Source organism: Bufo bufo, chromosome 3 (assembly GCF_905171765.1).
Source record: "Bufo bufo chromosome 3, aBufBuf1.1, whole genome shotgun sequence".
In the NCBI taxonomy this organism is placed as follows: domain Eukaryota; kingdom Metazoa; phylum Chordata; class Amphibia; order Anura; family Bufonidae; genus Bufo; species Bufo bufo.
Genome location: NC_053391.1, coordinates 270,565,972 through 270,588,425, shown reverse-complemented (window position 1 = coordinate 270,588,425; position 22,454 = coordinate 270,565,972). Strand labels below are relative to the sequence as shown.

The window sequence follows — 22,454 nt, the reverse complement described above, 5'->3', positions numbered from 1 at the left end:
AATGGAGATCATGGGGTCTCCCAGTGCTGATAAAAGTTCCGTAAGGTCCTCATATCGACGGATAGAAAATCTTTTCCCCGCCACCGTAGTAGAGAGTCCAAACGGGAACATCCAGCAGTATAATATTTTCCTATTTCGCAGCAAATCTGTGAGAGGTTTCAGTTGTTTCCTTTTGTGCAGAGTTATAGGGGCTAGATCTTGGTATAGCACAAGTTGGTGATCTTCAAAGGACCAAGAGGGGGATACCCTAGCCTTCCCCAACATATCTTCCTTGACTCTGAAGTCCAGAAATCTACAAGTAATATCCCTGGGGGGATCATTAGGGTTGGGTCTTGGTCTTAATGCTCTGTGTGCTCTCTCAATTTCAATGGAAAGGGGATAATGGTCTCCCACTAAAGAAATGGCAATCTGTTTCACCGTTGAGAGTAGAGATTCTGCAGCATACGTTTCAGGAAGGCCACGGATTCTTAAATTATTGCTCCTATTGCGATTATCTTGGTCCTCCATTTGGATGTATATCTGGTTCAGGTGATCTTGACATGTTTGAAAATGAGTGGCAACTTCTCTAGAATGATTGCAGAGTTCTGCTGTGGTGTCCTCCAAACTATCCACACGGTGACCAATATGGCGTAGATCTTGTTTAATTTCTTGCAAATTCTGTCCTAGAGGCGACAGAGCATTGGTGAGGGTTTGCTGGAAAAAGTCCCTTGATAGAGGGAGATCCGTCTGTGCTGCAGCTTGTGGTTCATCCTGCAGTGTGTCACTCAAAGATAAAGGTTGATTCACATGAGCAGAGGTTTCAGCACTTGCAGACGCTTTTGTAATAAATTTCTCTATATTGCCTTTGCCATGCAGAGTTTTCTGAGGCATGTTAGGATCTCTAGGGGCAGGTTGGTCGTATTTAACCATTGCAAGATAGGTGGGTTAAGTCCTTTAGATGCTGGAGAAATCACTTTGCGTGCTGCATATCCTCACATATGCTATAAAGGTGTCCAGACAGGATAGATCATAATTAATGATCTGAAAACATTGAGCCTGTGGCTCTAAAATGTGGAATAGAGAGACCCCCTCTCAACAGGTAAAAGGAGGGACATTTAAAACATTAGGACTCAGTCCTCACAATAAATCGATCCAGAGATAACTGGGGAGACCAGATGCGTTATGTGCTAGTGGCACTTCACTAGGTCCTCTAGTATAAATTGGAAAGACACAGTACCTTCAATATGCAAGGCCCGGAAAGCACTGAACAGCAGGCCTCCCTTCACCTCAGAGAGCCTCAGCTCCGATCAGTGCAGAGTAGGTCTCTAATCCTCCACCGGAGATGCTCCCTTTTAAGATGGCGCCTTACTTCAGGCGGTTCTGCCACGCGCTGCTAACGTTCGGCGCAGCGGGACTCTCACCCCACACTGCACAGGTTCCTTATTCGCAGCGAGATCCCATCCAGGGAAGCTCCGGTCTTCACCTCTCCCTATAGTTATTCGCTGGGAGGTTTGTAAGATCAATGTCCCGGCCTGTGTGTTAGATCCGGGTGCCGCCTGTTAACTAGGCCCCGATCGCATCTCCGGTTCACCGGCACCTAGAGAGCTCCAGGTAGGGTCAAATCGAAGCTGGCGGGTTACAGCCTTCCAAAATGAGGGATTTGTGGCTGTATAGGGCGGTTTTCTGACAGGATGGTGGTAGATGCAAAATCAAGTGGACAGAGCTCCCTCACCACACGTCTCTTCCTGTCCGCGGCAAGCCACGCCCCCTTATTGTATTGTTTTAACTAGGATACATAGTTGTAATAAATTGTGAAGATTCCGTGTGGCTTTATATGTATTAGTGTGCCAATCTTCTATTTGTCAAACAACTTAATTTGAAGGGTGAATCTACTTAGATTGTGCACCTTTTCCATGAATGTGTGGTTAGTGAGCTATTTCCATAAATTTTTCTCAAGCTTGAATATTTTATTACACCCAACAGCAATGCAGCATTTCAGCTCTCTCAATGGAGCCTTTGTCAAGTGCTGCCTTACTTTTTTTGATATATATAATTAAAAGGGGTTGTCTCACTTCAGCAGATGGCATCATGTACATAAAGTTAATACAAGGCACTTACTAATGTATTGTGATTATCCATATAGCTTCCTTTGCTCGCTAGATTAATTTTTCCATCATACTGCCTGTTTCCATGGTTATGACCACCCTGGAATCCAGCAGCGGTGGCCGTCCTTACACACTATAGAAAAAAAAAAGTGCTGGAGTGTGTGCACTTCCATGGTCTTAGCCACTAGAGAAGCCGGCGCTTTTTCCTATATTGTGCAGGAATGGCCACCGCTGCTGGATTGCAGGGTGGTTGTAACCATCGAAACGAGTTACATAGTCAATACGGTTGAAAAAAGACATACGTCCATCAAGTGCAACCAAGGGATAGGTGATGATACGAATCCCAAAAGGAATTGAGACTCAGATTTCTACATGTTTTCATAAGCATTAATGTTTTTTACGTTTAAGAATTTGTCTAAACCCTTTTTAAAACTGTCCACTGTTGCTGTGACCACGTCCTGAGGTAGTCTATTCCACTGCTTCACAGTTCTTACGGTAAAGAAGCTTTGACGCTTCCGGAAACTGAACTTTTTTCTCTCCAATCGGAGGCAGTGGCCCCTTGTCTTTTGAGTGCATTTTACATGGAACAGCTTTTCACCGTATGTTTTGTATGGCCCATTTATATACTTGTATAGGTTAATCATGTCCCCCCTTAGGGCTGTTTCACACGAGCGAGTCCATTGCGGGAATCGCGCTCCGTGTGTGAGTGTGATCCTCTGCTCTGGACTTGCAGGAGCGCACGGTATTATCATGATTTATAATGCTATGTGCCTCTGCTTGAGCTTATTTCTACAGAATCATACTGACAGCTTTATGTCACTATGATTCTGTGGAAAAAAGGCCATGCAGAGACACATAGCAGCATTATAAATCATGATAATGCCGTGCACTCCTGCAAGTCCAGAGCGGAGGATCACACTCACACACGGAGCGCGATTCCCGCAATGGACTCGCTCGTGTGAAACAGCCCTTAGATGTCTCTTCTCAAGACTAAATAAATTCAATTATTTTAATCTTTCTTCATAACTAAGATCCTCCATTCCCCTTTTCAGTTTAGTTGCTCTCCTCTGTAGTTTTTCCAGCCTCTAGTGCGTCCTTTCTATGGACTGATGCCCAGAACTGAACTGCATATTCCAGATGAGGCCGCACCAACGCTTTGTAATGTGGTAGTATTACATCCCTGCCCCGCGAGTCGTTTAATGCATGACAATATCCTGGTGTCCTTAGAAGCAGCTGATTGATATTGTATGCTGTAATTTAATCTACCATTTACAAGGATACCCAAATCTTTCTCCATAAGTGACTCTCCCAGTGCTACATCACCCAGGACATATGAAGCACAGAGATTATTACTACCAAGATGCATAACTTTACATTTGTCCACATTGAATCTCATTTGCCAAGTTGATGCCCAATCACTCAGAATGTTCAAGTGGGCTTGTAGTTTATGGACATCTTCCATAGACGATACAGTTCTACACAGCTTAGTGTCATCTGCAAAAATAGATGTGCTATTAATCCCCTCCTCAATATCACAAATAAATAAAATAATAAAGGGCCCAGCACTGAACCTTGGGGTACACCACTTATAACCTGGGACCATTCTGAATAGGAATCATTGACCACAACTCTCTGGACACGGTCCTTTAGCCAGTTTTCAATCCAATTACAAACTATACTTTCCAAGCATATATACATTACTTTACCTATTAAATGTCTATGAAGGACAGTATCAAATGCCCTTGCAAAATCCAGAAACACTACATCCACAGCCGCCCCTCTATCCAGGCTCCTACTCAACTCCTCATAAAAACAAATCGGGTTAGTCTGACAACTTCAGTCCTTGGTAAACCCATGCTGGTTATCACTTATAATATTACTTATAGTCACATACTCCTGTATATAGTACCTTAAGAGTCCTTTAAACATTTTGCCCACAACAGAAGTTAAACTAACTGGTCTATAATTACCTGTGGAGGACCTTGATCCTTTTTTGAATATGGGCACCACGTTTGCCTTGCGCCAATCACTTGGCACTGTACCAGTGTCCTGGTTCTATTTTGGTTCTGACCCAAATGTCAGTAACTTTGTGACAGCTGTTTCCAATTATTCTATTTTTAGGCAATATTGCAAATCTGTGCGCAGAGAGAGAGGGAACTGACTCACCACGAGACACGTTATGAGACAATACTCAGTTTTATTTGAGGAAGTTACATTTTTTATATTGCCTTATCAGGGCGTTATCTAATAAGCTTATAAGCGTATTTATGATAGGCTTAATGTTAATGTCCAGTATCTCAAGTACACGTCCTTAGTTCTGCAATTCGCTATATATGGATATAAAAGTCCGCAGATTATATGTTATCCTATCGCATACAAGCTTTATACTTATGTATGTCATGTAGAGAATCTTTAAAAATTATAAACAGGGGCACAGCAATGACTGAACTGAGCTCTTTAAGCACTCTTGGGTGTAATCCATCTGGACCAGGAGCCTTGTTCACATTTACCCCATTTAACTTTTCTTGCACCATATCTACAGTTAGCCAATTGAGTACATCACTGGATGTACTAACAACCCCGGCGCCACAGATATCGGCTCCTTTCTCTTCTTTTGTATATACAGAGCTAAACAACCTATTTAGGAACTATTCCTTTTCCTTATCTTCAGTGACTACCCCCCTACCCCTCCTTTACCATTACCTGCTCAGACCTAAGTTTTTTAGCAATTATATATTTAAAAATTTTTTGGGGGATTTGTTTTGCTTTCTTTTGCTACCTGCTGTTCGCTTTGTATCTTTGCTAATTTTATCTCCTTTTTGCAGATTTTATTAAGCTCTTTGTAATCTTCAAACGCTACAGCTGACCCCTCAGATTTGTATTTTTTAAATGCCCTCTTTTTGTCTTTTATTGCCCCTTTTTACAGTAGCTGTAAGCCATGAGGGGTTTAATTTTAGCCTTTTATACTTGTTACCTAAAGGGATAAAAAATTTTGTGCAATTACTCAATGTGGATTTGAAGCTCTCCCATTTATCCTCAGTATTAGGCCTATTGCACACGACCGTATGGCTTTTTCAGTGTTTTGCGATCCGTTTTTCACGGATCCGTTGTTCAGTTTTTTGTTTCCGTTGTGTTTCCGTTTCTGTTCCGTTTTTCCGTTCCGTTTTTCCGTATGGCATATACAGTATACAGTAATTACATAGATAAAATTGGGCTGGGCATAACATTTTCAATAGATGGTTCAGCAAAAAACGGAACGGAAACGGAAGACATACGGATGCATTTCCGTATGTGTTCCGTTTTTTTGCGGACCCATTGACTTGAATGGAGCCACGGACTGTGATTTGCGGGCAATAATAGGACATGTTCTATGTTAAAACGGAACGGAAAAACGGAAACGGAATGCATACGGAGTACATTCCGTTTTTTTTGCGGAACCATTGAAATGAATGGTTCCGTATACGGACCGTATACGGAACGCAAAAAACGGCCAGTAAACGGGGAAAAAAAACGGCCGTGTGCAAGAGGCCTTATTTTGCGGCAGTAGCTGCTCCCAGTCTATGCCCTGAAATGCTGCCCTCAACCCAGGGAAATGAGCCTTTTTGAAATTTAGTGTCTTTGCTCTGCCTGAGAGAGTTTGCTTCTTATAGTTTAGGGGGAATATAATTATATTGTGGTCACTATTACCTAGTGTTTCTTGAACAGTAACATTTCCAGCAAGCTCTGAATCATTTGAGATTATCAGATCCAACAGAGCATCACCCCTAGTGGGAGCTTCTACAAACTGGCCCATAAAGTGGTCCTGCAGCAAGTTGAGGAATCTTCTCCCCTTTGCGGTTGAGGCAGAACCATGACCCCAGTCAATAGGTGGGAAGTTAAAATCTTCCATTATGACCACTGTACCAGCCTGTGCCCCCCGCTCTATTTGGTTATTCAGTTGCGTTTCTATCTCTTCTGTGATGTTAGGCAGTGCTCCAGACTAAAAAAAATACCTAGTAGCCATTTGCTCCTGAACTGAAAAATTTAGGAGTCAAATTAAATTTTTAGTTGCCAAATCGAACCCGAATCAAAATTTTGGTATCGTGACAACGCTACGCCGATCAGATCGGCGTAGGGTTGTTTCGATACCAAAATTTTGATTCGCTTTCATCACCATAAAAAAGTATTGCAATACTAAATACCACGCGAAAAAAACCAAAAAAACACCAAAAAAAGCTGCGTGCATTTCATGAAACGTTCGGCCCATAATGGAACAGTCCATTCCTATTTTTTGGGGTAAAAAATGGCGAATCGCATGGTTTTTATTTATTTATTTCTGTTACCACTCTCACCGCATAGGAGATATTTTTTAAATAATTAAATAGTTTGGACTTTTCGGACGCAGCGCTATGTAATATGTTTATTTATTTATTGTTTATTATATTTTATATGTAAAATTGGGAAAGGGGGGATTTAAACGTAATATTTTAGGGTACTTTCACACTAGCGTTTCTCTTTTCCGGCATAGAGTTCCGTCACAGGGGCTCTATACCGGAAAATAACTGATCAGGCATATCCCCATGCATTCTGAATGGAGAGCAATCCGTTCAGGGTGCATCAGGATGTCTTCAGTTCAGTCATTTTGACTTATCAGGCAAAAGACAAAACCGCAGCATGCTACGGTTTTATCTCCAGCGAAAAAAACTGAAGACTTGCCTGAATGCAAGTGTGAAAGCTGCAATTTCAAAGGGATATACATATTGAAAAAATAATACTTGGTGTAATCTATAGAACCCCTAACAGGGCTCCAGATGGCGACCAAAATGGTCGCCAGTGCGACTTAGAATTTGCAAATGGCGACAAGCCTTTTTGTCTTGTCGCCATTTGCGACTAGACCCGCAGCTCTGCAGTTGAATACAGCGGCGGGGCACCGGAGATGATAGTTCTCTGCCCCGCTGCCGATGTTCTTCTCAGCAGCACAGTGGAGAAGGAGTCTCTCCCTCCTCCCTGTGCTGCTGCCGCCGCCAATAAAAAGAGAGACGGGAGGAGGGGCTGTGGCCACTGCGCCACCAATGAAGATAACTGACCAGTTAATACAAATACAGGAGGCGGGTGCCGGAATCAAATAGCCGGCACCCGACCTATAGAGGTCGGGTGCCGGCTATTTGATTCCGGCACCCGCCTCCTGTATTTGCGATCCGCTGCAGTTAACCCCTCAGGTACCCTTGCTTTGTTACATGAAATTTTTTTACTAAAGTGGATAATCTGCAAAAAAGTGAGATTTGGAAATTTCCTTTTATTCTTGTGGGACATCTAAAGGGTTAACAAGTTTGTAAAGTCAGTTTTGAATAACTTGAGGGGCTTAGTTTTAAAAATGGGGCCATTTTTTGGGGTGGTTTCTATTATATAAGCCCCACAAAGTATCTTCAGAACGGAACTGGTCCTTAAAGTGGGTCTTGGAGATTAAAAAAAAAAAAAAATTGTTTCTAAAATTCTAAGCCTTTTAACATGTTAAAAAAATAAAATGATATCTACAAAATTATGCCAACATAAAGTAGACTTATGGGAAATGTATGAGGTATAAATCTTAACCCTTTAATGACCAAGGGTCATTGATGCCCCAGTGTCCAGGTCAAAATTTACAAATCTGACATGCGTCACTTTATGTTGTAATTGCTTTGGAACACTTTTATTTATCCAAGCCATTCTGAGATTGTTTTCTCGTGACATATTGTACTTCATGATAGTCATAAATTTGAGTCAATATATTTCACCTTTATTTATGAAAAAATCCCAAATTTACCCAAAATTTTAAAAAATTCACAATTTTCTAAATTTTTATTTCTCTGCTTCTAAAACAGAAAGTCATGCCTAATAAAATATTTATTACTTAACATTTCCCATATGTCTACTTTATGTTGGCATCATTTTGGAAATGTCATATATTTTTTTTAGGATGTTTGAAGACTTTAGAAGTTTAGAAGCAATTCTTAAAATTTTTAAGAAAATTTCCAAAACCCACTTTTTAAGGACCAGTTCAGGTCTAAAGTCACTTTGTGGGGCTTACAAAGTGGAAACCCCCCATAAATGACCCCATTGTAGAAACTACACCCCTCAAGTTACTCAAAACTGATTTTACAAACTTTGTTAACCCTTTAGGTGTTCCACAAGAATTAAAGGAAAATGGAGATGAAATTTCTAAATTTCACTTTTTTGGCACACATTGAGGGTTAACAGCCAAACAAAACTCAATATTTATTACCCTGATTCTGTGGTTTACAGAAACACCCCACATGTGGTCGTAAACTGATGTAAGGGCGCCTGGTTTTTGGAAGGCAGGTTTTGCTGGACTGGTTTTAGATGCCATGTCCAATTTAAAGCCCCCCTGATGCACCCATACAGTAGAAACTCCCAAAAAGTGACCCTATTTTGGAAACTAGGGGATAAGGTGCCAGTTTTATTGGTACTATTTTGGGGTACATATGATTTTTAATTGCTCTATATTAAGTTTTTTGTGAGGCAAGGTAACTGAAAAATGGCTGTTTTGGCACAGGTTTTTTTTTTTTTTACAAGATTCAATTTGTTTCACAAGATTTTTTTTGGTACCATTTTTGGGTACATAGGATTTTTTGATCATTCATTATTACACTTTATGGGCAAGGTGACCAAGGTGACTATATTTTTTTTTATTTTTTGAGTGATTTTCTTATGTAGGGTCAACATTGAGGGAGGCTGAGGCAGCACGAAATGGGGCGGGGAGGGGGCGGACCGCATCAGGGCAGGAGCTGCATCGCATCAGGGCAGGCGCTGCATGAATATGGGGCGGTTCAGGGGCAGGCGGACACAAGGGGGGGCTTGGAGGGGCACAGATCGGGGGGCACGAGGAACACTAACTGATTTCAGGCTCTGATCTGCAGAGCGCAGATCAGAGCCTGAAACCGGCATTTTTTCACTGCCGCGATCCAATTGGTTAGTAAGCATAGACTAACCAATCGGATCGATTGCCGGCAAGGGGCCACTCTGATTGGTCCCTTGCCGGCATTACTGAACTGTATGCTGTCCGTGAGAGCAGCAGGACAGGGGCAGAAGCTTTAATCCAAGCGCTTTGCAGCGCTTGGATTAAAGAACTGGCTTGACGTTTATACACGTGGTAGCTGCACGGGGCATGTGCAAATATCACGTATATAAACGGATTGCAGTCGGGAAGGGGTTAAGAAGCAGAGAAATAAAAATTTCTAAATTTTGTATTTTAATTTTTTTTACATATTATTTTTTTTTTAAATAAAGGTGAAACATATCGACTCAAATTTGCCACTAACATAAAGTACAATGTGTCAGGAAAAAACTAATTTCAGGATGGCTTGAATAAGTAAGTGTTCCAAAGTTAACCAGATAAAGTGACACATGTCAGATTTGCTAAAATCATCCAGATCCTTAACCCCTAGCTGTTCGGGACTTTAAAGATGGTTCTAAACAGCAGGCACCCGGGCCTAATGTCTGTGACTGGCGGTAGTGGCGATCGTGGAGTTTTAACCCTTCAGATGCCGTGGTCAAATGTTAACATGGCATCTGTACAATCAAAAACCCGGAAGTGTGCTCCAGCTCCCCATGACAAGGGGCTGTAGCACATTAGTTCCTGTAGAGTGTATGAGAGAAGCAATTGCATGATTGCTTGTTATAGTTCCCTATAAAAAAAAAAAAGTTTTATTAGTAAAAATTCCTCCTGCCGTGTGCTGAAATGCCCCTACTATTAAAATATAAAAATATTTATCCCATAAGGCAAATGGGGGGAAAAAAAAAGTCAAAATGGGCAAAAGTCAAAATCAATGAAAAGTACAGATTGCCCTGCAAAAAATTTGCCTTCGTACACATAACTTCAAAATAAATTATAGGTGGGAGAATATGGAGACGAAAAGAAAAACAATATATTTTTTAAGTTGTTTTTTTTCCCCCAGTATTAAAACGCATGAAAAACTATACATATGTGATATCTCAGTAATCATACTAACCTGGAGAATGAAAGTAACAGGTCAATTTTACTGAATAGGAAATGCTGTAAAAACAAAACCTATAAAACCATTGTGAAATTGCCTTCATACAGCTATGTGAACGGAAAAATAAATAAAAAATATGGCCCCAGATGCACAAATGCACTCAGCAGGCAGCATTTTATTAAGCAGAAGGAGCTGAGCAGATTGATATATAGTTTTATGGTAAAAGATTAAGTAAGGGCTGTTTCACATGAGCGAGTCAATTGTGGGAATCGTGCTCTGTGTGTGTGTGTGTGATCCTCCATTCTGGACTTGCTGGAGCGCACGGCATCATCATGATCTATAATGCTGTGTGTCTTTGCATGACCTTACTGTTACAGGATCAGACTGACCGCTTTATGTCTCTATGATCCTGTAGCAATAAAGTCATGCAGAGGCACTTAGCATTATAAATCAGTATAATGCTGTGCTCTCCTGCAATTCCAGAACAGAGGATCATGCTGTCACACGGAGCATGAGTCCCACAATAGACTCACTTGTGTGAAACAGCCCTAAATCTTGTAATTTATACATTTATATCTCTTCTTTTTGTAACTTAAAACCGCCCTCGTGAACAGCTCTCAGTGCATAGGGGAGGTGATATCAGTGACTGACAGCAATCTATGTATACACTTATACAGAGTATGCTATCACTCACTGATAACACGTCAGTGAAGGACTGGCCATAGACTCTACAGGGAAATTTCCTGATGGGCCGATGCCCAAGGGGCTGGCTGAACCCTCCTTTCAGCTGCTGGCCAGGTACATAATGATCTAATGCACTTATCATTAATTAATGCTAAGAGCATCAGGTACTTATGCACTTGGCCAGTGGCCACAGATGCCCTCCTGAATTCATTTGTATCGCCATACTCTGGACAGTGACATAGTTGAATACTGCAGGAGGAGCGGCAGTATTTTGTGCTGCACTGTTGTACTTTATTCTGCTGGGGCAGTGTTTTGTGCTGCACTATGGTATTTGCTTCTGCGAGGGCTGTATTTTGTGATGTAATATGGTACTTGCTTCTGCTACGGCAGTGTTTTGTGCTGCACTCTAGTATTTGGTTCTGCTGGGGCGGTATTTTGTGCTGCACTGTAGTACTTGGTTCTGCTAGGGCAGTGTTTTGTGCTGCACTGTAGTACTTGGTTCTGCTGGGGCAGTGTTTTGTGCTGCACTGTAGTACTTGGTTCTGCTGGGGCAGTGTTTTGTTCTACACTGTAGTACTTGGTTCTGCTGGGGCTGTACCACTAAGGTATTGTTGGCCTTGTTTACTTGTGTTGCTCCACCTTCTGTCAATTTGGACACGCCTACAACATGGGCCCACTTTTAGGTGTTTTCCAGGGCCCTTTAAGTTTCTAGTCCACCCTTGTCCCTTGTGTACCGAATGCTAAGCTCGGGGGTGGTCTTCAGTTAGAAAATTCAGAGATTTAAATGTATAAATAGGAGGTTTTATATAATCTCCTACAAAACTATACATCAGTCTGCTCAGCTCCTCCTGCTCTATAACATGCTGCCTGCAGATTATACTGCATTTTGTCGTGACAGGATCTATTTAACCCTTTCAGGACCCTGCCATATTTCACCTTAAAGGGGTTGGCCACCTTATGCATAAAAAAAAAAAAAAATGGCCCCAGATAATAACTAAAGCCAAGAGATATTGGTATAATGATAGATATACTGTGTATGTATAATTTTTCTAATGTGTTCAGCATAGTACGCTCCCAGAGATGACAGGCTGTGTGGGTGGAGCTACAGTAAAGTGAAAGTAAAAATCCCAGCATGCATCACAGCAAGCATCTTCAGAGGAGTGGTCACATGACATCCCTGACCAACTGTGCTGGGCTCACAGTGGGTGTGGCTGGGCTCCTGAAACGTTACCTTACTTGCCTCATTTACATATTTGTTTTACCTAAATATAAGCACTCAGAGCTATGCCAAAAGTATATTATGGACGTGCTAGCGGCTACCTAGCAGCACATGTCCACAGCTCCATAGTCAAAATCCAGGTCACATTATCCCTTTAAAAAAAATCTGTTTTACACAATGAAAGCATTTTTTTAAAATATACACATATATACATCTCCTTCCATGGAGAAGGCTTGTACGATGACCTTCTTCATGTGCTTGTGCTGGCTGTCATGCAGATTGGAGAGGCAGTCGGCCCCCAGGATGGTACGGACTGATTCCGGCCAGTGCAATAAAATGTATTTATTTATTTTTAAAGTATACATTTTAGGTATCGCTGCATTTTTAACTACCTGCTCTACAAAAATATCACATGGCCTAACCCCTCAGGTGAATAAAACAATAAAATAAATAATGTGTAAAAACAACCAGTATATGTTCCCCATTTTGCGAACACCCCATATGTGCTCGTAGCCTGCTGTATTGGCGCACAGCAGGCCTCTACAGGCAAAGTGCAAAATATGATTTTTGCAGGCCTGAATTGGCAGACATGGATTTTAGCTGCCATTCAAATCGCTCCCAGGTCATGGTCTGACTGTAATTTGGAGTCTGGTAAAAAATGTCCTAACTCCAATATTGTCTAACGTTTGGCTTCTTTACTACGCCCATATGCAGCACGAGTCCCCAAAACTTCTTCATCTCTGCTGCATCTATTGGGGTCCAACCTAGGGGTCTAGCGTATGGCGAACTAGGGTTCTTCTGATAAATGAATTGTTGGTTATACAAATTGGTTTGGGCCACGATTAGATTTACAAAATATTCAGAGAAGAAGATTTTGAAAAAATCTAGCTCAGTGAAGCCCGCACAATCTAACAGAATTCCCGAGTGGCCCACAAACTCAGGAATTTGGGGCTGAAAATTCTCAGGGGGTGGGGTCCATGTGGGCTCCATCAGCTGCTACCCTGGGGCACCTTCTAGAGGGTCCCTCATCAGCAGATGATGATGATCAGGAGGTAGAGGAAAGTGCCATCCTCTTCTCCATCACTGCAGACTCGGTATCGGAGGCTAGCATGGCGTATGCCTCTTCAGCTGAGTATAGTCATTGGGATGAATGGAACATTTTTTTTGGGGTGTGAAACATGTAAACCTTTATTTAGTGTGAGGGATGTGTATGTAGTGTTTTCACACATGAAGGGGCTTGTAATAAATTTTTAATTAAATTTAGAAGAAAAGTTGTAAAAAAAAAAACGTTTTCTGCAAATATCATTTTTTTTGCGCAAACTGAGCAGACACAATCAGTAATGGACACAAAATGCACTTACGCAGATGGTGCATTCGTGCCAAAATCTAAACTACTACTAACTGCAGTTATTTTTTCACACAAATGTGAAAAAAAAAAACTAAAATGTGCAGATGCTACTGAGCACACTACTGATTGTGCCTGCACCACAGATCGAATAATTATATATATATATATATATATATATATATACACATACATATATATATACACACACACATGCCCAACTACCAGTTATTTTTTAACAAAAAATAAATAAAAATTATAAAAATTGGCAAAAAAATCAGCACAAATAATCCGCAGGTGCTGATCAGGCAGGTACGCACTGAAAAGCACTTGGAGGTCACAGCTCGCACGCAGAAAAAGTGATGCAGAACTGGAAAATTGAAAAAATATAAAATACCAAGAATAGTGCACGGTCCTAATTGTGTCCGTAAAAAAATGATGTGAGGGGGGACGGGGGGTGGAAAGGGACAAGGGATCTGGAACAGCTGCAAATGAAAAAAAATCTGTGCAGCTATTCCAGATGTTGTTCTTTTCAGCAGCAAAAGGGTTAAATTTGTAGTGGTGGTACAGCACAAGTCCCAGCAAGCCACAGCAGAACAGATCCTCTGCATGCAGTCATCCGCTAGAATGGCTGCTTGCAGGGAAGTTCAGCCTCTTCCTGTGCAGCTATAGCGCTGCCATTGGCTGGAGCGTTGTTCCAGCCAATCGCAGCGCTGGCAGGGGACCCAAAACACTGGTGTCCCCTGCCTCACCTAGGACGTGACCGGTGCTGACCAGTTCAGCAACATCCAATGTCCCCTGACCACCACCCGACTCTCCCCACAACTGCTGACAGATTCCTGGGCTGCAATGTGACCAACACATTGATCAGCCAATTGCAGCACTTGGAGCTGCAAGGGGGCGGATCGGCACCATGCTGCTCTTTCCTGGCATGGCCTGGCCTGCTAGTAAGAGCAGCCATGGTGCAGCGATTCCACCCCGATCTTCCCCCAGAGACCCACAGACCTCATGAAGTACATGTATGTCATGGTTCTTTAAGTCCCGTCAAAATATGACGTACATGTACGTCATTGGTCCTTAAGGGGTTAAAACAGCACACAGCAGCTATGGTGCTCGCGAGCAGCCGCCATATTTAAATATCCACCCACCAAGGTACATTTACGTTGGGTGGTCAGGAAGCGGTTAAAACATTGTACAGGGAGTCCCCTTGTAGCAGTAAACGCTGCTCCTCAATGATCCGCAGGGCGGTGTAATGTGCGTCTGTTAGGACATTGTTGGTGTTGAGGGCAGTGAGCGTTGGAGGCTTCATCCGAAGTCGCTTTGTTCTAAACTTAGAAGTAATACTGTACAGTGATTCGTCTCCATACAGTATTAGAATGTATGGGCTCCAAGGAGCCAAAGTAAGTTATTCGCGAAGTTGCGCAAGACTTTATTGAATAACTCAGGTAGTTGATTTTTAAAGTGGAAAAACACTTTAAAACTTGAAACTGAACTCTGCTTCGGTTCAGAAATACTAGACTGGACCGAAACAGAGTTCACTTTATAGTTTTAAAGTGTTTTTCAACTTTAAAAATCAACTACCTGAGTTATTCAATAAAGTCTCGTGCAACTTCGTGAATAACTTACTTTGGCTCCTCACGGCCCATACATTCCAATACTGTATGGAGACAAATCACTGTACAGTATTACTCCGATGTTTTGAACAAAGAAACTTAGGATGAAGCATCTGAAGCTCGCTTCGCTCAACACTGACCATTATAGACGCCTGCGTCCGTCTCCATGCACAGCTACAAGCGCCTAGAATACAGAAGAACTGAAAAAAAAAAAAAAAAAAAATTAATAAATGAACAAAAATATATAGAAAAAATATGTTGTTTCAACAATAAGTTTTTATTAAAAAGAGTCAAAAGGGCAGCTTTCACTTTGACTTGTACAGTAGAAAATATATATGAATAAATATCGGGTGCGGAGAACATACAGAAAACCTGTTCTATTCAGTAAAATATGTCACATACAACGTGGCCTCCCCAGATAGCAGCCCGCGAACAAAATCACACTGCACCCCCCCTCTGCATACAAAATCACACTGCACCCCCCCCCCCCCTCTGCATACAAAATCACACTGCACCACCCTCTGCATACAAAATCACACTGCACCCCCCCTTTGCATACAAAATCACACTGCACCCCCCCAGCATACAAAATCACACTGCACCCCCCCACTCTGCATACAAAATTACACAAAATATTACTCCCCCTATACAATATTAGGCTACTTTCACACTTGCGTTCGGGGTTCCGCTTGTCAGTTCCGTTTGAAGGCTCTCACAAGCGGCCCCGAACGGATCCGTACAGCCCTAATGCATTCTGAGTGGATGCGGATCCGCTCAGAATGCATCAGGGTGGCACCGTTTGTCCTCCGCTCCGCTCAGCAGGCGGACACCCGAATGCTGCTTGCAGCGTTCGGGTGTCCGCCTGGCCGTGCGGAGGCAAACGGATCCGTCCAGACTTACAATGTAAGTCAATGGGGACGGATCCGTTCGAAGTTGACACAATATGGCTCAATCTTCAAACGGATCCGTCCCCCATTGACTTTCAATGTAAAGTCTGGACGGATCCGTCTGAACAACTTTCAGACTTAGAATTTTCTCTGAACTATAATGCAGACGGATCCGTTCTGAACGGATCCAAATGTCTGCATTATAGGAGCGGATCCGTCTGTGCAGACATCAGACGGACCCGCTCTGAACGCAAGTGTGAAAGTAGCCTTAGGGCTCTTTCACACTTGCGTTGTCCGGATCCGGCGTGCACTCCATTTGCCGGAGGTGCCCGCCGGATCCGGAAAAACGCAAGTGAACTGAAAGCATTTGAAGACGGATACGTCTTCAAAATGCGTTCAGTGTTACTATGGCACCCAGGACGCTATTAAAGTCCTGGCTGCCATAGTAGGAACGTGGGAGCAGTGTACTTACAGTCCGTGCGGCTCCCCGGGCGCTCCAGAATGACGTCAGAGCTCCCCATGCGCATGGATCACATGGATCACGTCATCCATGCGCATGGGGCGCTCTGACGTCACTCTGGAGCGCCCGGGAGACGCACGGATGGTAAGTACACTGCTCCCCCGCTCCCCACTACACTTTACCATGGCTGCCAGGACTTTAGCGTCCCGGCAGCCATGGTAACCACTCTGAAAAAGCTAAACGTCGGATCCGGCAATGCGCCGAAACGACGTTTAGCTTAAGGCCGGATCCGGATCAATGCCTTGCGGATCCGGATCCGGCCTTGCGGCAAGTGTTCAGGATTTTTGACCGGAGCAAAAAGCGCAGCATGCTGCGGTATTTTCTCCGGCCAAAAAACGTTCCGTTCCGGAACTGAAGACATCCTGATGCATCCTGAACGGATTTCTCTCCATTCAGAATGCATTAGGATAATCCTGATCAGGATTCTTCCGGCATAGAGCCCCGACGACGGAACTCTATGCCGGAAGAAAAGAACGCAAGTGTGAAAGAGCCCTTACTCAGCCCCCTCCTGCACACAATATTACAGTCCCCCTCCCCATACAATATTACTCAGCCCCCTCCTGCACACAATATTACAGTCGTCCCCCCATACAATATTACTCAGCCCCCTCCTGCACACAATATTACAGTCGTCCCCCCATACAATATTACTCAGCCCCCTCCTGCACACAATATTACAGTCCCCTCCCCCATACAATATTACTTAGCCCCCTCCTGCACACAATATTACACAGTCCCCTCCCCCCATACAATATTACTCAGCCCCCTCCTGCACACAATATTACACAGTCCCCTCCCCCCATACAATATTACTCAGCCCCCTCCTGCACACAATATTACAGTCCCCTCCCCCATACAATATTACTTAGCCCCCTCCTGCACACAATATTACACAGTCCCCTCCCCCCATACAATATTACTCAGCCCCCTCCTGCACACAATATTACAGTCCCCTCCCCCATACAATATTACTTAGCCCCCTCCTGCACACAATATTACACAGTCCCCTCCCCCCATACAATATTACTCAGCCCCTCTCCTGCACACAATATTACACAGTCCCCCCCATACAATATTACTCAGCCCCCTCCCCCCATACAATATTACTCAGCCCCTCTCCTGCACACAATATTACACAGTCCCCCCCATACAATATTACTCAGCCCCCTCCTGCACACAATATTACACAGCCCCCCCCCCCCCCCCCCATACATTATTAAAATGCCAGGGTAAGGGACTCTGAGGTTTTCTGACAGAACACCCCCACCTCTGCATACAGTTCTCGACCCCCCCCCCCCCACATGTACCTCCAGCACTGACACTCTCTCCCCCCTCTATCAGTGGTGACCTGCTCTGCAAACAGCCTGATCTCTCCATCTTCCGACACTTCATTTCCCGCTGGTGAGTGACTCATTGACGTCTGAAGGTCTGTTTCTTGATTGGAGTTTTTAACCCCTTAGTCCGTTTGGTGTCTGGAGTTTAGCTAAGAATAAAATAAGGAGGCACATTGAGGGCTGCAGAGAGGGGGGGGAATCGGGGAATCACACACAAGATCTTCTCCTCCGCTTATTCAAGAAAATAAGGAGGCACATTGAGGGCTGGGGGGGGGGGGGGGGGGGGGGGGGGGGGGGGGGCTGCTGTAGTAGTGACAAGCTGGGCACACCTACCGTCAGGGGCTGCTGTAGGTAGGACGGTACTTGCACAGTGTACAGTTTACCTCACGGGATCCGCCTGGTTCCTGCTCAGAAGTCTGACACAAACAGAGTAGGAGCAGGGAGCGTGCCTGTGGCAGGGGCTGACTGGGCATGCGCATTTACACAGCAGGCATGGACGGATCTTCTCCATGTCTCGTGCAGCCATGGACGGACTGGCTGCACATCAGAGCGAGGCTCAGGGTGTGTGGCTTCAGATTGTTCAAAAGATAGGCATATCTTCTTAAAGACATCTATTAGGAAATGTCTTTTTTCCCTGCCTCCCACACAGTTGCTGAAAATACATGGAGAGTGGCCAACCCCTTTAAGGACCAGGCTTTTTTGGGGGAAATTTGACGTGTCACTTTATGTGGTAATATCTTTGGATAGCTTTTACTTATCCAAGCCATTCTGAGATTGTTTTCTCGTGACATACAGTACAGACCAAAAGTTTGGACACACCTTCTCATTCAAAGTTTTTTTTTTCAGAGTTTTCTTTATTTTCATGACTATGAAGGCATCAAAACTATGAATTAACACATGTGGAATTATATACATAACAAACAAGTGTGAAACAACTGAAAATATGTCATATTCTAGGTTCTTCAAAGTAGCCACCTTTTGCTTTGATTACTGCTTTGCACTCTCTTGGCATTCTCTTGATGAAACTCTTTGAATGAGAAGGTGTGTCCAAACTTTTGGTCTGTACTGTATATGACGTACTTCATGATGGTGGTAAATCTGAGTCAATATATTTCATTTTTATTTATAAAATAAAATCCCCAAAAATTCTGAACTTTACAAATTTTTATTTCTGTGCTTTTAAAACAGATAGTGATACCACATAAAATTGACATTCCCCATATGTCTACTATGTTTGGATCATTTTGTAAATGTTGTTATTTTTATTTTTTTAGGACATTAGAAGGCTTAGAATTTTAGAAGCAAATCTTAAAATTGTAAAGAAATTTTCCAAAACCCACTTTTTTAAGGACCAGTTCAGATATGAAGTCACTTTGTGGGGCTTACATAGTAGAAAACACCCATAAATTGCCCCATTTTAGAAACTACACCCCTCAAGTTATTCAAAACTGATTTTTGCAAACTTTGTTAGCCCTTTAGGTGTTCCTCAAGAATTAAAGGAAAATGTAGATGAAATTTCAGAATTTCACTTTATTGGCAGATTTTTAATTTTTTTCCTGTAACACAGGCAGGGTTAACAGCCAAACAAAACTCAATATTTATTACCCTGATTCTGTAGTTTACAGAAACACTCCATATGTGGTTGTAATCTGCTGTATGGTCACACGGCAGGTCGCAGAAGAGAAGGAGCGATATATGATTTTTGGAGGGCAGATTTCACTGGGATCATTTTAAGTTGCCATGTCACATTTGAAGACCCCGTGATGCACCTCTAGAGTAGAAACTAGTGACCCCATTTTGGAAGCTACGGGATAAGGTGGCAGTTTTGTTGGTACTATTTTGGGGTACATAGGATTTTTGATTGCTCTATATTATGCTTTTTGTGAGGTAAGGTAACAAAAAATGGCTCTTCTGACACCGCTTTTATTTTTAGTTTTTTACAATGTTCACCTGACAGGTTAGATCATGTGCTATTTTTATTAATACGGACACAAAAATACCAAATATGACTACTTTGGTTTTTTTGTTTACGTTTGACATAATAAAGAATTTTTGTGTAAAAAAAATCACGTCTCCGTTTTCTGAAAGCCATATTTTTTTTTATTTTTCTGCTGATTGTCTTGTGTAGGGGCTTGTTTTTTGCGGGAAGAGTTGACATTTTAATTGGTACCATTTTTAGGTACATATGATTTATTTTTTTATCATTTAAAGGGAATCTGTCACCTGCTTTTACCATTTTAAGCGATCACCATTGCCATGTTCACTAAAGTACTTTATTTCCTGCAGTCTTCTTCTTACTTTATTTAGTTTTGTCCTTTTGATAAAAAAAAGCCCTTTTTATGACATGCTAATGAAGCTCCAAGCCTTAATTTGAATCCCTAATCGCAGGCGCGATCATCAAGCTCCTGAGGGCAACAGCCTCAAGTCTCACTGGGCATGCGCCGAGCCCAGTGACGTAATCTGAGCGCTGTTGCCCTGAGGAGGTTGATGATCGCGCAGGCCGCAGGCGGTACCGCGCCTGCGCAAGGTTTCTGGCCGCCGACAGGAAGAAGGATGGGGCATTTCTAGAAGGTAGATGATGACGTGGGGAGGGGGCGGAACCGTTTGCCGGGGCTGTGGGAGGTTATTTGAGGATCAGGAGGCGTTCTTGAGATTCAAATTAAGGCGGGCTGGGCACTGCAGGGGGGCGTCACTGGGCACCAGAGAGGAAAAAAACACCCCTCTGGGCACCTTGGAGCTTCATTAGCATATCATAAAAAGGGCTTTTTTTTATCAAAAGGACAAAACAAAATAAAGTAAGAAGAAGACTGCAGGAAATAAGGTACTTTAGTGAACATGGCGAGGGTGACAGCTTAAAATGGTAAAAGCAGGTGACAGATTCCGTTTAACCATCTCAGCTCCCTTAGCTTAAACCCCCTTAATGACCAGACCACTTTTTACAATTCTGCACTACACTACTTTCATGGTTTATTGCTCGGTCATACAATTTACCACCCAAATGAATTTTACCTCCTTTTCTTCTCACTTTTTTTGATATTAATCCAAATTGGCCGAACATTTTGCAAAAAAATTAAATTTTTAACTTTCTGTTGTAAAATTTTTCAAATAAAACTACATTTCTATATAAATTTTTCTCTAAATTTATTGTTCTACATGTCTTTGATAAAAAAGAATGCAAAAAGTGTATATATATTTTTTTGGGTAAAAGTTATAGCGTTTACAAACTATGGTGCAAAAAAATGTATTTAGGGCTCTTTCACACTTGCGTTCTTTTCTTCCGGCATAGAGTTCCGTCGTCGGGGCTCTATGCCGGAAGAATCCTGATCAGGATTATCCCCATGCATTCTGAATGGAGAGAAATCCGTTCAGGATGCATCAGGATGCCTTCAGTTCCGGAATGGAACGTTTTTTGGCCGGAGAAAATACCGCAGCATGCTGCGCTTTTTGCTCCGGCCAAAAATCCGGAACACTTGCCGCAAGGCCGGATCCGGAATTAATGCCCATTGAAAGGCATTAATCCGGATCCGGCCTTAAGCTAAACGTTGTTTTGGCGCATTGCCGGATCCGACGTTTAGCTTTTTCTGAATGGTTACCATGGCTGCCGGGACGCTAAAGTCCTGGCAGCCATGGTAAAGTGTAGTGGGGAGCGGGGGAGCAGTATACTTACCGTCCGTGCGGCTCCCCGGGCGCTCCAGAGTGACGTCAGGGCGCCCCACGCTCATGGATGACGTGTTCGCATGGACACGTCATCCATGCGCATGGGGCGCTCTGACGTCATTCTGGAGTGCCCGGGGAGCCGCACGGACTGTAAGTATACTGCTCCCCCGCTCCCCACTACTACTATGGCAACCAGGACTTTAATAGCGTCCTGGCTGCCATAGTAACACTGAACGCATTTTGAAGACGGATCCGTCTTCAAATGCTTTCAGTTCACTTGTGTTTTTCCGGATCCGGCGTGTAATTCCGGCAAATGGAGTACACGCCGGATCCGGACAACGCAAGTGTGAAAGAGCCCTTACGCACTTTGACTTTCTGAGCACCTGTCATGTTTCCTGAGGTTCTACAATGCCCAGACAGTAGAAACACCCCATAAATGACCCCATTTCGGAAAGTAGACACCCTAAGGTATTCGCTGATGGGCATAGTTAGTTCACGGAAGTTTTTATTTTTTGTCACAAGTTAGCGGAAAATGCTTTTTTTTTTTTTTTTCTTCCTTCCTTCCTTCCTTCCTTCCTTACAAAGTCTCATATTCCACTAACTTGTGACAAAAAATAAAATTTTACATGAACACGCCATGCCCGTCACGAAATACCTTGGGGTGTCTTCTTTCCAAAATGGGGTCACTTGTGGGGTATTTATACTGCCCTGGCATTTTAGGGGACCTAAAGCGTGAGAAGTAGTTTGGAATCCAAATGCGTAAAAAATGCCCTGTGAAATCCTAAAGATACTCATTGGAATTTGTGCACCTAGGCTGCAAAAAAGTGTCACACATGTGGTATCGCCATGCTCATGAGAAGTAGGGCAATGTGTTTTGGGGTATCTTTTTACATATACCCATGCTGGGTGAGAAAAATATCTCTGTAAAAGACAACTTTTCCCATTTTTTTTTTATACAAAGTTGTCATTTTACAGAGATATTTCTCTCCCCCAGCATGGGTATATGTAAATAGACACCCCAAAACACATTGCCCTACTTCTCCTGAGTATGGTGATACCACATGTGTGACACTTTTTTGCAGCCTAGGCGCGCAAAGGGGCCCAAATTCCAATGAGTACCTTTTAGGAGGGCATTTTT

The 22,454-nt window shown here is 43.0% G+C and overlaps 1 protein-coding gene and 1 long non-coding RNA gene across 9 annotated transcripts in view; one reads left to right on the top strand and one right to left on the bottom strand.

The window, feature by feature from the left end:
- BRPF3 (bromodomain and PHD finger containing 3) overlaps positions 1-22,454 on the top strand; it is a 292,941-nt gene that overhangs the window by 65,825 nt on the left and 204,662 nt on the right. The window lies entirely within an intron of this gene.
- On the bottom strand, positions 9,543-20,672 carry LOC120995127. The gene is made up of 3 exons (XR_005777534.1): positions 20,535-20,672; positions 10,580-10,585; positions 9,543-9,553 (listed from the first exon to the last, which is right to left on the bottom strand). It is a non-coding gene; the product is annotated as an uncharacterized LOC120995127 (long non-coding RNA).